At 43.3% G+C, this 16,474-nt stretch overlaps 3 pseudogenes; 2 read left to right on the top strand and 1 right to left on the bottom strand.

The window, feature by feature from the left end:
- Positions 1-1,470: 1,470 nt before the first annotated feature.
- On the bottom strand, positions 1,471-4,159 carry LOC143649449 (USP6 N-terminal-like protein pseudogene; annotated as a pseudogene).
- Positions 4,160-11,890: 7,731 nt separating this feature from the next.
- LOC143649448 (large ribosomal subunit protein uL13-like) lies at positions 11,891-12,971 on the top strand (annotated as a pseudogene).
- A 1,004-nt stretch (positions 12,972-13,975) lies between these two features.
- Positions 13,976-16,156, top strand: LOC143649100 (proteasome subunit alpha type-1 pseudogene; annotated as a pseudogene).
- The last annotated feature ends 318 nt before the right edge of the window (positions 16,157-16,474 follow it).

Below are 16,474 nucleotides of genomic sequence, written 5' to 3'. Positions count from 1 at the left end.
GTAAAATAGAATATTTTTAATTAAATTGAATATCAGTAATTGTTTACCATGAGCCTGATTTTTTTCACTGAAAAAGAAAGATTTTCAGAAAGTATGAAAGACATTAATTTCTTTAAAATACTAAAATCTTAGATTCCTATTAATAATTAGGTAAATAATTTTTACAATTTCACAATGATAATTTAATGGCCCGATAAGTGCAGCAATAGGCATTGACTATATTCAAGAAAAGAAGGTGTAAATGACCCCTGGGGCCCTTTGTGGTGAGACCCTATAAAAAAGTAAGGGGTGCAGGAAGAAGTAACCATATTGTCAATCCTGCTTTCAAATGACTTTCAGAGCAGTTAATTCTGGCCCGTGTGGAAGGCTTGTACCTTTTCCTGCTGGTCGCCGCTGGGCAGCTAGAGGGCAGCACTGCCTCTGCACCTGGCATGGAAGGTTCCACTCTAAGCTTGACAAGTCACACCAGAACTCAGGACACAGAAGTGCTTCTCTGATCTCAGGGCAAACAGAATCAACCTGCACTTTGGACCATAATTTACTTTAACTGCCCTAATGTTTTTTTTCATCACATAGTTGTATATTCATCATCATGATCGTTTCTTAGAACATTTGCACCAGTTCAGAGAAAGAAATAAAAAGAAAAAAATTCATAACATACCCCTTACCCCTCCCATTCATTGATCACTAGCATTTCAATCTACTAAATTTATTTTAATATTTGTTCCCTCTATTATTTATTTATTTTTAATCCATATGTTTTACTCATTTGTCCATAAGGTAACTGCCCTGATTTTTAAGCACCGTTCAGAGGGTCGCCTTTCCCTTCAAGGTCTTTAATTGTCAGACTGAAAGAAAACAGCAGCAGTTGAAGGAGAACAATGAGCACTCTGTGCGTTGGTGAATGAATAAGGTCAGGGCAAACCCTTTAGTCGGTTTAGGAACTGGGATAAAAAAATGGGGGTTAAAAACTGGACTAAAAGACAAGTTAAGGAAAAGAAGAATAACAAGTTATGGCATAAATATAGATTAAAAGTAGTTGTTTAAAATTTAAACATTTCTTTAGTTCTGTGTTCAAACGTAAATGTAGCAGCCTACAGTTATCTATTGAAGGACACATACACTGCATATAGCCTTAAAAATATCTATTCTACACAGACAAATTTTCAGTGTTTTGTAACATTACTCAAAATAGAAGGGGCCAATAGAATAAAAATGTTCAGGTTTTGCAAAAGCTCTACATGAAACTGAGAAATGAACTGTTATTGTGTGTGCATCCCTAAATGCTATTGCTATGTTTCCAAGTTAAATTCTTTCTAACAGGTTCATTTAAAAAGCTCATCTTAAGCAGCATCTACATGGAATGAAAATATGTCCATATATTCTTATTATTAATGTACATTAGAATTGCACAAGTTGTTTACAATCATAAAATACTGCTTTGGCAATTACAAGCATAGCAATGTAGGAGTTACTTGTTTTTTCTTCTCTTGTCTCTAGCAAGTATAGACAAATTCTCAGAGCAAGGCTGACTCTCGAATGGAAAGTGCATCAGGATTTCTGCAATGATAAGCTGGAGGTGAGGGGCCTGAATATTGATACTGAGATGAACTGGCATCTTCTAAATCTGGCAATATTCTACACCACACTGGACTATCCACTGAAACTGCCGGGAGGTTATGGTCCTGAAAGGTCACGGGTTGAAAGGGTGGATATTTTGGTAAGTTGCTTAAGTGGCTACAGGTACCATCTTGATATCAGGATTGCCTATGCACCTCAGGTTTGTATGTGTAACTAACTTCGGACCATTTTCTGTTATCTGGCATATAATTCACTGGAGGAAGGACAAATTTTCCATTCTTTGGCAACCCTGAGTTGGTCCCAGCACCAACGTCAACAGGAAAACTTCTATTCGATTGGAAGGTAGTATAAGAGGTGCTGGGCAGCTGCAGGATTTCTCCGGAGATGTGTTTATTGACACAGCAGAACCAAACAGTCTCCAAGAAGGACTCGGCTGTAAGCCTCGACTGGAGTGTGGCAGCACGAAGCTGCTGTTAGTTGCCGGGCCATGCTTCTGGGAGTTCTCATGGTAAGGGGTGGGGGGGTCACTGTAGGAGGGTGGGGGTACCGTTCCAGGATCTTCCTCCTCTAACCGAGAGGGGTATCTGGGGTAATCTGGAGGCTGAGTCTTAAAAGTAAAATGGTTTGATACTTTTGATGGACCAGTACCCAGCTCCACCTGTTTTCTTGGACTAATAGTGTGCCCCATGTTCCTTGGGCTCTGCAAGTAAGCCCTTCAAGTGCCTCTTCAACATGGCATGCCATGTTCACTTTCAGCCCCAGGGACATTATCATACTGCGAGGCATTGGAGCCCTGCTTCCCTTCATCTGCATCCAGAACTTTCATCTTTTGCCTTACATTTGATACTCGAGGATCAGCTAAACTTGGAATAATGATTTTAACTGTGGGGTTCACTGGTCTACTTTTGCTTTCAACAGCATATTTCACAGTTTTTTCAATAGCTGAATTATCTGAAGGTTTATTCCATTTAGGCACAAATTTCTTTCTGATATTTGAGGTAGCATTGCTATTGTGGTTAGCAGCTGCATTATTATATTTCTTGGAATTGTCTTGTGGCACTGATGGAAATTTCCTTTGAAAGTTGACCTCACCCTTAAGCTTATTAATATCCTCATCCCCTGATTTCTGTCTCAGCTGCCTCACTTTTTCTGCGGTGCCAAATCTATTCTGATGGTGAGGGGAGTGCTCTTGCTTCTGGTAAGGGGAGGGGCCACTTTCTCTCTTGCTGCCTGGGTAGGGACTTGTCCTGCCAACACTTTGTCCATTGCTCAGGTGCTGAATGCCAGCAGACTGCCTTTCAGGTGGACGCTACCTGGATATTCATTCTCTTTACCAGGTTCTGGGAGGTGTAACTTTGTTTGCTTTAGTTCTGCCATAGAAAGTTGAAGTTGCTTTATTACAAAGTCATCTTCGAAGAAAAAATTCTTTGCCAGTGTGTCCTGAAGAAATTCCACAAGTTCTTCCATAGACAATTTCATTAGATGTTTTTTGTGCAATTTTAAGATCGTATAAGACACAGCAGTAAGAATTCGTTCTCCTTCATGGATGTAGATATCCCATATTCTTAGGTTTAGTGTAAATGGAATACGGTCGAGGAAACATTGAAAAAACCATTTCATTGTGTAAAAACTTGTATAGATTTCTTGACGATCCAAGTGATGCTTAAGCTTGGACAGAAATTTATTCAGTATTTTTTCATGGTGTTCTTGAAACCTCAAGAGTTTAGGAAAACCTAGGACTAAAAAGCCATGCATGGCATGTTTGGGGCCTGAGAACAGTTTGACAAGGGCCCAGAAGGCATCTTTTTCATTCAGATTAATAAGGAGTAAAGCTGTGATCTGGCTCATTCCCTGACAGCATCCAACTTCCATATTTATAAATAGAATATGCAGCAAGAACATGGAATAAGGACTGTTGCTTAACTCTATATCTCTCTCTAAACATAACATGGTCCCTAAATGTGCGGTTGACATCAAGGTCAATTTGTCTGATATCAGGTGAACAACCCCATGCTCTGTGCTTTAATTTATTACAAAGGTCTCTCGTTTCTTCTTTCATTTTAGGGATCTCAAGAAGTAAAGCCTAGACTTCCCTTCTGAGTTGGAGTGGGATTCCTTTGTAAATTCTCCTATGAAACTTTTCAGTGTTACACTTTCCCATCCTTTCAGCATTTTTAGCCACTTTGTAGTTCTTTCAGTTTCGAGGTGTTTTTGTCGTTCCATAACTGCATTATGATATGGGAGCACTTCTTCATGTAAAAAGCCAAATCTATCTGTGACTTTGTAAACAAGGTAATCAGCTACTTCCCAAGGCTCAATCTCTGCACCTTTTCGTCCTCTGTCATAGTCAGCAACTATTTCAGCTCGTTCCTGGGCAAGTTTGCCTGCTACTTCTTGGTCTGAATCTAATTTAACTTGCATGGTCAGTTTAGTTGAACACATAAGTACATGGAATCTTGAATAGGGAGTGAGATCTTGTTGGTTTGTCCAGGTTAGTGTGATGCTGTGTTAGCAAAGGTTCTTTTTCTGCAAGTAGTCAAAAGGAAGATAAATTAGTCATGACTGGAAATGTCTCTGTATGTTGTCCAAACCAGATATTAAACCAAAATGTGCAGTCCAAGGTTTCTCAGAAGAAGACATGTCCTCTGGACTTTCCCATAAGAGGAGGCCTGGGAGCAGCCTGAGTGGGGGCAGGGGGAGCCGAGGTCCCACACCGCCAAACAGGTCCTGGCGTGGCTGTGGCAGCTACTGCTTTGCCCTCTGCCCCACTGTTTCCTTCTGATACCCCTTCTTGATAGTTAATTTTATCTGTCAATTTGTTTAGGCTATGGTGTCCAATTGCTTGGTCAAACACTAGTCTAAATATTGCTGGGAAGGTATTTTGTAGATGTGGTTAGCATCTACAATCAGTTGACTTTAAGTTAAGGAGATGACCCTTGACAATACGGATAGGCCTCATCCAATTAGTTATAGGCCTTAAGAGCAAAACATTGGGGGTTTCTGGAAAAGAAGAAATCCTGCCTCAAGATTGTAGTGTCAAGTCCTATCTGAATTTCCACCTTGCCAGCCAGGATTTCAGATTCAAGACTGCAATATCAACTGAGCCCCACAGATTTCATGCTTGCAGACCCACAATCACATGGCTAGTTCCTTAAAATGTATCATAGTTATCATATATCATATATATGATAGCATATATATGATATATATATATATATATCCTGTTGGTTCTGTTATTCTGGAGAACCGTCAGATGACATTGGAACCATACAGCTCTGTCAGGGTTCACCATGAGAACACTGGCATCCAGACTCAGGCTTCATATAACTGTTGGGAGCATGGTTCTCCCCAGCTCTGTGTCCCGCTTTGTCACCTTGGCCTCCCAGGAGCAGGACTTGTGCTCTAAGTCTCATAAAGTCCCTCCTGCAAACAGGTTAACTTTTACCTTCAAACTCTCTTCTGTAGTGGCTCAAAACAGCTCAAGACGGCAGGCAGAGGGAAGCTCCGTTCTACCACCTCATTGTCCTTTTCTCACTTCTCTGGTATACAAGTTGACAAGCAAGAGGGCTTTCTTCAATCTTTGCCAAAAAAGCAAAAGCCCCCATACACATCAACTCATGCTAATAGACCCCTGGAGGATCACTGTTCTTAGCTCTGCTTAATCTGTCATCCACAGACATAGCAGAAAAAAATTGCAAGGCACCCTGTCCTGCAAACCACAAAATTGGGGGTGGTAACTCTGAGCCATCCTGCAGGCTGAGAACTTGCATGCATCTGCAGCGGCTGCAGTGGACCCAGACAAGTCAGGATGGATGGCAGGAAGATGTGTGCTGACAGCAGTACCGCTGAGACCCAGAGCCAGGCACGGGCAGCCCCAGGCCACAGATAGGTTTATGTAATGAACTTGCCATTTTAACAGAAACGACACCCCTCACAGCTGCAGCCCATCACTGCCAGGCCAAACTTCTGATTTACCATTCCTGTAGCCCCCACCCTCAATGCTCTCTGAAAAACCCTACTCTCTTCCACACCTCTGCTCTACTGATAAGGTCCTCCTCCCTCTTCTTGCTGATATGCCCATTCCAGACCCAGCCTAGGCTCTACCTTTTCCTCAAAGCCTTTCCTGCTCAACCCTGATGGCTCTAATTTTTCCTTCTTCTCTTTCTCCCTTCTGCAACACCTCCAATTCATCTCCTACTTCTCTTCTTTCTACCGTCTTAAGATCCCCCAAATCTATTTTCTTTTCTCACCTTAGTTCAAGCTACTACCATCTCTTGCCTAAATACCATTCCTTTCCCGGTCTTCCTGCCTTTTGTCCTGCCCCTTTCTCACATTCTCCACATTGCAGTGTTTATTCCAAAAAATAAATACAATCAGGACACTGCCTGTCTAAACTCTTGAACAATAGCTAACACTTTTTGAGTTTTTACTGTGTGCCATTCCCTGTGCTAAGTGCTTTACATATAGAAGTTGTTTAAGTCTTACAATAACCTATGAAGCAGGTATTATTCCCACTTTATAATAGAGGAAACTGAAGCCCAGAGAGGTCAAATAACCTGCCCAGGGTCACACAGCTAGTAAGTGGCAGAGCCAGTCTTTGAACCCAGGCAGCAAGGCTTCAAAGTCCGAACTCTCAAACAATGCACTAATTATACTGCTTCTCAAAGGGTCTCCACAGATCTCAGAATGAAGTCTAAGGACTTTCATTTTCTGGCTCCTGCCCACCTCTCTAAACTCCTCCTTTTTTACTGCCCTACGTGTGCCCTTTACTCTACATGTGCTGGTAAATGCTTGACAATTGCCTCTCCAGAAAATGATTTGTAGGATTTGCCAATTTCCATGCTGTCCAACTACTCCCTCTGGGGCTGATTTCAAGCTACGAATATGATGTCATTAAACGGTGAGTTGGGAAGAGATATCACAATCAGCTCTTGCGAGCTGGTAGGAGCTGGTTCCAGCATGCTGCTGGCTCCTCCCATCTCCACTACTCACCATGGTTTTGTTCATCAAGGACAGAGGACATTAGATTGCCCATTCCCCTGATCACTAACCCATGGTTCATTCATGAATCTGGAAAGCTCCACAGAAAGTCCACTGCCCCTCCCCTAAAGGAGCCACTGTCCCCTGCTAGCCATTGCAGGATTTACTTTCCACAGCCTCTGCCATCCTCCACCCAGAACTCCCAGCCCACTGCTAATGCCCAAGCCTCAGAGCCTCACTGCTGCCGCAAATGAGTCCCGTCCAGAGAGGTCCTGACATCTCATCTACGGACATCTCTGGGGTCTATTCACAGCCTTTCCCCTTCTCAATCCACCCACAGTTCCAGGGGCCCATCCCTCTCATGACTTCCACCACCCACATGAGATAATGATTCCTAAACATAAATGTCTCAGGCCCTCTCTGCTTACACCCAACATTTTACTCACCCCCTCCTCTGATATCCCACAGGCTCCTCCTGGTTAGCAGCTCTCAGCTGCTTTGATGCTCTATCCACAGGCCCCAATCTCACTGACCCAGTCAGCCAAACCAGAAATATGGGTGTCATCTCCCTTTTTCTCCCTAATTCCATCCCAGGTGTTGGACACTATGCCAGTTTGAATCTATTATGTACCCCCAAAAAGCCATGTTTTTTTTTCATTTCACAATTACTCTTTAATTTTTCCTTTTTTTAAATTTTAACATTAGTTCCCCCTATTATTTATTTATTTCTAATCTATATGTTTTACTCATCTGCCCATACAGTAGATAAAAGGAGCATCGGACACAAGGTTTTCACAATCACACAGTCACGCTGTGAAAGCTATATCATTATACAATCATCTTCAAGAAACATGGCTACTGGAACACAGCTCTACATTTTGAGGCACTTCCCTCCAGCCTCTCCAATATATCTTAAAAAGGTGATATCCATATAATGCATAAGAATAACCTCCAGGATAACCTCTCAACTCTGTTTGGAATCTCTCAGCCATTGACACTTTATTTTGTCTCATTTCTCTCTTCCCCCTTTTGGTCAAGAAGGTTTTCTCAATCCCTTGATGCTGAGTCCCAGCTCATTCTAGGATTTCTGTCCCATGTTGCCAGAAAGGTTTACACCCCTGGGAGTCATGTCCCACATAGAGAGAGGGAGGGCAGTGAGTTTGCTTGTGGTGTTGGCTGAGAGAGAGAGGCCACATCTAAACAACAAAAGAGGTTCTCTGGAGGTGACTCTTAGGTCTAATTTTAAGTGGCTTAGCCTATCATTTGCAGTGATAAGTTTCATACGAACAAACTCCAAGATTGAGGGTTCAGCCTATTGAGAAAAGCCATGTTTTAATACTGATCCAATCTTGTGGGGCAGCCTTTTCTTCTAATTCTGATTCAGTGTTGTAGGGTGGAATCATTTGATTAGATTATCTCCACAGAATTGTAGCGTGCCCAATTGTGGGTATGACCTTTTGATTAGATAGAGATGTGACTCCACCCATTCAAACTGGGTCTTGTTTAGTTTACTGGAGTCCTTTAAAAGAGGAAATATTTTGGAGGGAACTCAGAATAGAACTGATAGAGACATGGCTGTTTGGAGATATCTGAAGCTCAGCAGACATCACCATGTGCTTTCCCATGAGATGTTAAGCAAGCCAGAACCTGGAGAGAGCCAAGGGAAGCCAAGAGCTGGAAGCCAGCCCTGGAGAGGCAAAGTGAGGGACCTCCAAAAGAGCCCAGGAGCAAGGGAGCAACAGATGCCAGCCACCTGACTTGCCAGCTGACAGAGGTGTTCCAGACCCATCAGCCTTTCTTGAATTAAGGTTATCTTTCTCTGGGTGCCTTAGTTTGGATGTTTTCTTGGCATTAGAACTATACATTTGCAACCTATTAAATTCCCTTTTAAAAAGCTATTCCAGGCAGGCAACAATGGCTCAGTGGCAGAGTTCTCGCCTGTCATGCCAGAGACCTGGGTTAAATTCCTGGTGCCTGCCCATGTTTAAAAAAAAAAAAAAGCTGTTCCTGTTTCTGGTATATTGTGTTCCAGCAGCTTAACAAACTAAAACAGGCATATCCCTAGTCACCAAGTCTATAGCGTCTATCTTTTCCACATCTCCAGTTCCAGAGTCCAGTTTCAATTCAGGACGTCACCCCTTTCCTACTGAATTGCTGCAATAGCCTTCTTCCTGGATGCCTCCCTGCCAGTCCATCCTCATGTCACTGCTGGGAATCTCTGCTCCCTGATATACTGAGCCTGCCACTCCCACTCCTCTCTCCTCAGCTTTCAAACTCCTTGATTCTCACCTTGGCTTTGATATCTGCACTTAAGTCCTTTAGTTTGGGTGACAATCAGATTCTTCCCCTTTTCCATTCTGGTCTCCACCTCGCCTATGGGCTCTGACTATGTCCCTGATTTAGTGTCAGCAGACTGAGACTAAATGAGATGCCCCCTTTATCCCTGGCCCAAGGAATCCTCTAGGTCAGAATAACCAAGGCCCTGCCCACAGTCTCAGGTGAGTGTGCCCACCAATTTGTAGCACAATAGCCTGTTCTCATCTCCTGATCAAGGAGGAAGAACTCATCCTTAACCCAGGCAGTACCCTACCTCAGGACTGACATCCCCTACTCAGAAGCTGGAGAATCTCCCTAACATCAGTCATGAGCTAATCCTAGGGAAAGGGGCTAGAGATGAGGCGCAGCTCAGTGGCCAGGACCCTGTGTCTTCCTCAAAACCCCTAATTAAAGACTAGATGGTTTATTCAAGGCAAGTCCTTGCTTTCCCTTTGGTGCATTGTGTCTCTGGTGTAATAACCTACTCCCACTGGGGAGTGGCTTGGTAGTGACACCTTCTTGTTAATTAAATATTTGATAGGGTATTACTGCATAACCACATACACCATTTAAGAATGGCCAGTTTTCACAGGCTCACAACTGAATATAACGCATCCCACTGAGAACACAGGCAGACCATCCCTGAGCGTGGTCATTCTGAATCTTGTCATACCTAGGGGCCGTTGTTATTATTGCCATTATCATCTTCAAATATTGGGTCAGTTTGCAGAGATATGTATGGCAGAATGTCAGACAGTTAACAGTGGGGTGGGTCCCTGCAAATACAGAGTAAGTTTATTAGGAGAGGCTCTGGCTCTGTGGTCAAGGCTTCAAATAGCACTGGGGAGCCTTTCCACACTAACTCAGAATCACACAAATCAGTGAAGAAAACCAATTTAGAGAAGCAAAGATTTGGGACAGATGTATCGGGGTGACACTAAGAGTGTGTGTGACTGCCCTGGGTATTCTCAGAGAAGGTGCCAGGGAGGACTGGGTGCCTACCAGCGTGAGAGGTGAGAAGGCCCAGGAAATGGGTGGCCTGAACTCTCTAGAAGTTCATCTGCCCAGATGAATTTTGTCTGACTATGAGAATGCTGGTCACTTCTGCTGCTTGGTCAGCTGACCTCTGTCCAGAGCAAGTCCCACTGAGGCAGGACACTTTGCTTGCCCAAACTTTACTCCTGACTTTTTTCTCCTTCTTGGAGTTCTTTTCATATTCAGATAACCACAGAGGCTCCTCTTTTTTTATGGTATCAGTCATAATCTTGCATGATAAAGCATTGTGCTGGGGGATCTTTTCAAGTCTTACTATTGGAAGTTTCCAGGGAATTTATCTAGTGCTTATCCAATTAACTAGAGCTGCTTCACTAAGCTCCCAAGTAATGGAATCTGCTTCAAACTTCAAGACAGATTTAAAAACAAAAACTCATAGTACAACAAAAGCTATGTTGTAGAGACTAACAGAAATAGAAAAATCTTAGGACACTATATAGCCACACGGAGGGGACACAGTGGACATGTGATAGAATGAAAGATGGACTAATTTCCATTAGATGGACTAGTTTGAAGCAGTGTGCTGATTTTGAATCTGGTAAAAGAGTATCTAGATCCATCTCAAACACAAGAGACTAAGAACAGTAGCTACTCACACAGGGTGGGTACTGAGCAGGAGAGGGAAAGCACGGGAAAAAGACTGTTTTTGCTGTGCAAGATTTTATACTTCTTGGTTTTTGAATCATGCAAATGTATTACTTCTTTATTAAACGAAACAAAAAATCCATCTTAGGTTTGATTTGTCCAAGACACCTTTTCGACTGGGCAGATCTTCTGAAATTAGATGGGGTTACTAAAATGTATACTTGTAGGTGTGAATAACACCATTCACCAAGGAGTTCTGAGTCCCTTCACTTGGGCTCTGCCTCAGTCTAGGCCTCTAAAGCCCTCTGCAGGGCTGGTGCCCCTGAGGCATTGCCGAGGATCACTCAGTGAAAATCAGCAAGATGTGCTCGGATCAGCTGGCAAGCAAGCAAGGAGCTACTTGAAAGGCTGTAGTATCAGAGTAGTATTAGAGCCAGAGCAAAGACTAATGACCCCATTTGCAGAGAGAAGCCCCGCTGAGGAAGTCAAATACCAAAGAGAGAAGCTGGCTAAGGCTTGCCAAAAAAACTGAGCAGGTTAGTGTGGGCTGAGCACAATAGCCAAAAAAGCAGATGTGAAATGGGAGGAAACAATAAGTGGATCCCATGCCAAAGGATGAGAAGTGGCCTGTTAAGTGAAGAAATAAAAATTGCACTCTGATGAGTCTGAGCTGAAAGTGAGGTGTGGAAACCTACACAACCATATGGGTAAAATGGAGAGGCAATGGAAGAATGCCAGTGTGCCAGTTTGAAACTGTTGTGTACCCCAAAAAGCCAAGTTCTTTTGTCCTCATTTAGTATCATAGGGTGGAAACACTTTTGATTAGATTATCTCCACAGAGATGGGGTCCAGTTGTGGGTGTGGCCTCTTGATGAGACGGAGATGTAACTCCACACATTCAAGGTACGTCTTGATTCGTTTGCTAGAGTCCTTTAAAAGGGGAAACATTTTGGAGAAACCTCAGATTCAGATGCTTGGAGAACAGCTGCTTCAGAGCTGACAGAGACATAGATGATTGGAGATGCTTGGAGTGCTGACTGAGAGAGCAGATGCCTAGACATGGGCAGAGCTCAGCAGACATCACCATGTGCCTCCCCATGGTGCTAAGCAAGCCAGAACCCAGAGTTTTTACTGCAGGAGCTAAGTACAGGCTTAGCGAGGAAACCACTGGTATCAGAAGCTGGAAGCAATGAACTAGGAACAAGGACCTGCAGATGCCAGCCACATGCCTTCCCAGATTGGCCTTTCTTGAGCTAAGGTATCTTTTCCTGGATGATTCAGTTTAGACATTTTTCTGGTTAGAACTGTAAACTTGTAACATAATAAATTCCCTTTATAAAAGCCACTCCGCTTTTTTCCCAGGCAACTGCTGAAGATGATGGAGGGTCAGATCCTGGTGTTCAATGACTGAGGCATCTCCTGGGTCACCTGGTGGCCACTGTGGCCAAGCAGATATTACTGGGATAGAAGATGGTGGTTGTGTGCTGTGAGGGTGTGGTAGTTAGATTCAGTTGCCAACTTGACCAGGTGAAGGCACCTAGTTCTGTGGCTGTGGGACATCAGCCAATGGCATGTGAACCTCATCTATTGCTGATTACATTTGCAGTTGGCTAGGAGGTGTGCCTGCTGCAATGACTGATGTTTGATTTAATTGGCTGGTGCTTAAATGAGAGAGCTCAATGTAGCACAGCCCAAGCAATTCAGCATACCTCATCTCAGCACTCACAGCTCAGCCCAGGCCTTTGGAGATGCAGAAAGGAATCACACCAGGGAAAGTTGTTGGAACCCAGATGCCTGGAGAGAAGGCCAGCAGAGATCACCCTGTGCCTTCCCACATAAGAAAGAACCTCAGTTGAAAGTTATTTGCCTTTCCTCTGAAGAACTAATGAAATAAATCCCCTTTTATTAAAAGCCAATCCATCTCTGGTGTTGCATCCCAGCAGCTAGCAAACTAGAACAGAGGGCATCAACATTTCTGGCAATTTGTACAGCAATAAGTTGAAGTACCTGGCCTTCCTTCACAAGCACATGAACACCAATCCCTCCCACAGTCCCTACCACTTCTGGGCCCCCAGCCACATCTTTTGGTGGATGGTGCAAGGCATGCTGCCCCACAAGACCAAGCAGGGCCAGGCTACCCTGGACCACCTCAAGGTATTCGATGGGACCCCACCCCCTAAGACAAGAAAAAATGGACAGTGGTTTCTGTTGCCCTCAAGGTTGTGCATCTGAAGCTCACCCAAAAGTCTGCCTACCTGGGATGCCCGGCTCATGAGGTTGGCAGGAAGTATCAAGCAGTGACAGCCACCCTAGAGGAGAAGAGGAAGGAGAAGGCCAAGATCCCCCAGTGGAAGAAGAAGCAGTTCATGAGGCTGCAAAAATAGGCTGAGAAGAATGTAGAGAAGAAAATTGGCAAATACACAGAGGTCCTCAAGGCCCATGGACTCCTAGTCTGAGCCCAATAAAGATATTATTCCTCAAAAAATAAAGGGCCATTCCACTTCTGGTGTATTACATTCTGGAAGCTTTTATAAACCAGTACAGATTTAGTCCCAGAGAAATAGGGTGCTGCTGAGGTTTGCAAATACCAAGCATGTTGTAACAGCATTTTAAATGGACAAGGGGAAGATTCTGTGAGTTCTAAGGAGCTTGACAGAGAAGGCCTAGAGGACTTTGAAGAGGCGGTTGGTAGAAATTTGGACTCTAAGGATACTTCTGATTAGCGTTTAGACAGAAACAATGAACATTTCATTGCAAACTGGAAGTAAGTCACTCTTTGTGGATGGAAGGCAAAATTTGAGAGTGAGGAACCTGTGGATATTTAGTGGAAGAAATTTTCAAATGTGGAAAATACAGTCTGGTTGCTCCTTACAGCTTATAGGAAAATGTGAGAGGAAAAAGATAAGTTGAGAACTGAACTCTTAGGTACAAAGAAAACAGAAACTAATGGTCTTGAAAATTCTGCGCTTCTAAAAAATGAGATCCCAGTGAATAGAGCTCCACATGAGGATTTAAGCAAAAATGGAAGCAGGCAGCCATTTCAGGAAAAGCCATGATTGGAAATGGAGTTATCCAGAAAGGATTTGTGGAAAGTCCTATTGTCTGATGGTTATAATCCCTGCATACTATATATAAAACTGACAAGAGTGTTGCAGGATTTGTATAAATGGAATCACTGCCAGTCTGGCCTAAAAGGGACAGAAAAAGGACAAATTAAAGGAAAAATTACTTCGCAGGCAGAATCATGGAAGCTAAGGTCTGAAGTCAAGAAACCTCGGGCTAAGAGAGTGGACCCACCCATTCACTTGGAGAAGGCAAGTTTGCATTAAAGGCAGAGGGTGGGCCTTCTGCCTTAACGCTCAAGAAGAGTTTTGGTGCCCCAGGTCTTGGAGAGGATGAAGTACACAAACCAGGGATTGGGGGGAGCTGGCTGCCATCCCATTTTCTCGAGGGGTTGAGCATGTGCCCTGGAGATGGCAGAGATCCAGGTGCTGCTTTGAAGCTTAGAGAGGGTGAAGCAAAGAAAAAAGCGGTACCCTTAATGCACCCCAGTCTTGCAATTCACCCCAGCATTTGGAGAGAGAACAGGGCCACTGTGTAGGCCCTTGGAAAGGGTGGGACTGCTGCTTTCTAAAGCCCTGAGGATAAATAACCCTCAGACTTTGAAACTCAATGGGAGTTTGCTCTGCAGGTTTTGGCAACTGTTGGGTCTGGTAACTTCTGTTTACCTTTCGATTTCTTCCTATGGCAATGGCAACACGCATCCAATGACCATCCCTCCTTTGTATACTGGCAGCAGATAATTTATTCTGAGTTTCACAGGTCAAAAGCCAGAGGAGAATTTTTTTTGCCTGAGAATACACCTGTAACTGACTTTGATGCAATTTTGTACTGGTTTTGACTTTGTATTATATTTGTAGTGTTACTGAAATGGTTTAAGGCTTTGTGATGTTGTGATGGAATGAATGTATTTTGAATATAGAAGGAATAGGACTTTTGGGGGGTCCAGATGGTGGAATGTGCTGTTACTTCAGGGCTGACAGAGTCAACATGAGACCCAATTGTGGGTGTGACCTTTTGATTAGATGGAGATGTGGCTCTGCCCATTCAAGGTGAGTCTTGGTTAGTTTACTGGAGTCCTTTAAAAGAGGAAACATTTTGGAAGCAGCTCGGAAGCTAGGAGAACTGGTGTTTCAGAGTCAACAGAAAGGCAGATATTTGGAGATTCTTGGAGTGCCATCAGAGAGAACAGATGCGAAGGACCTAGATGTTTGGAGATGCAGGGCCCAGCAGATGTGGCCATGTGCCTTCCCATGAGATGCAGAGCAAGCCAGAATCCAGAGTTATGTCCTGAAGGAGCCAAGTGAAGGCCCACAGATGCTCAGAGAGAAAACCGCTGGCATCAGAAGCTGGAAGCAATGGAAGCAGGAACAAGGACCAGCAGATGCCAGCCACATGCCTTTCCAGATCACCCTTTCTTGAGCCAAGGTATCTTTTCCTCGACACTTTAGTTTATACATTTTTCTGGCCTCAGAACTATAAGCTTGTAACATAATAAATTCCCTTTATAAAAGCCATTCCATTTCTGGTATATCACATTCTGCCAGCCTTAGCAAACCAATATAGCCAGAAGAAACACCATCACTAACTCATTTAAAGAAGGGGTTATTCTGAACCTTGGGAAAGCAGAGAAGTCAAAATCAGGGCAGAAAGTGTGATGTGTTCACCCAGAGGGAGAACACATAAAAAAGATGAGATGGGACTGTGTAGAGAAAAAAAGCATAAATTTAACAGTCAGCAGCTGGCGCCTTGATCCACAACTTTGTAGAAGGCTACAGCCAGGCCGGTGCCAAAAGCACTGGAACCATCTTCGGCAATCAGTATGTCACTGTTTGGAGCTCTCAGGGCAGGATTCATCAAATTGAATATTCAGTGGAAGTATTAAACAAGATTCAGCCACAGTTGGTCTGAAATAAAAAACCCATGCAGTGCTGTTCTCATGGAAGAAGGCACAGTCACAGCTTGCATCAAAAATAAATTATCCATGTTGACAGTTGTGTTGGTACCTCAGCTGCAGGGCTTATTGCTGATCTAGACTGTTATGTAATTTGATGTTCCAGGAGTGTCTGGTTTCCAGATTTGTATTTGATAGACCCCTTCCTGTGTCTCATCTTGTATTTCTAATCAGAAGCAACCAACACAACAGATATGGCCAGAGACCATATGGTGTGGGTTGCTCACTGCTGGTATTGATGACATGTGTCTTCACATCTTCCAAACCTGTCCGTCTGCCAGGTGGACATTTTGACTGCAGAGCTATGTCCATTGGAGATCATTCTCAATCAGCTCATACTTACTTGGAGAGATATATGTCTGAGTTTATGGAGTACAATTTGTATGAATCAGTTAAGCATGGTCTGCATGCCTTAAGAGAGAGATACTTCCTGTAAAGCAGAACCTACCTACATGAATGTATCCATTAAAATTGTTGGTAAAGCCTTGGAGTTGATGATCTATGATGATGATGATGTATTTCCATTCCTGGAAGGTCTTGAGGAAAGACCACAGAGAAAGGAACAGCCTATTCAACCTTTCTGATGAAACTGCAGAAAAGGCAGATGGTCCATGGAAGATTAGGTGATAAACCAATCTATAGGCGTATTATCAAATATGTAACAATGCAAGAACACATACCTGAAGGACAACAATCTTTACTCTGAACCAAAAAATGCAGAGCGGTAGTATGGTATGTTTAGGAATCAGTCCGGATATGAGTTTTTTTTCCAAGCAACCTAATAGAAACCATACAGTGGGGTACTTTTTTCCTTAAGAGGGTCAATATAATAATTTTCTAGAAAGTATAGGGTGTCTGTACTACTGCTTTTAAAATTTTTTTTTTGGGGGGGTGCATGGTCCTGGAATGGAATATACTACTACTGTTTTTAATAAAATAGTAAAT

Source organism: Tamandua tetradactyla, chromosome 11 (genome assembly GCF_023851605.1).
Source record: "Tamandua tetradactyla isolate mTamTet1 chromosome 11, mTamTet1.pri, whole genome shotgun sequence".
In the NCBI taxonomy this organism is placed as follows: Eukaryota; Metazoa; Chordata; class Mammalia; order Pilosa; family Myrmecophagidae; genus Tamandua; species Tamandua tetradactyla.
This window is presented reverse-complemented; position numbering and strand designations above follow the sequence as displayed.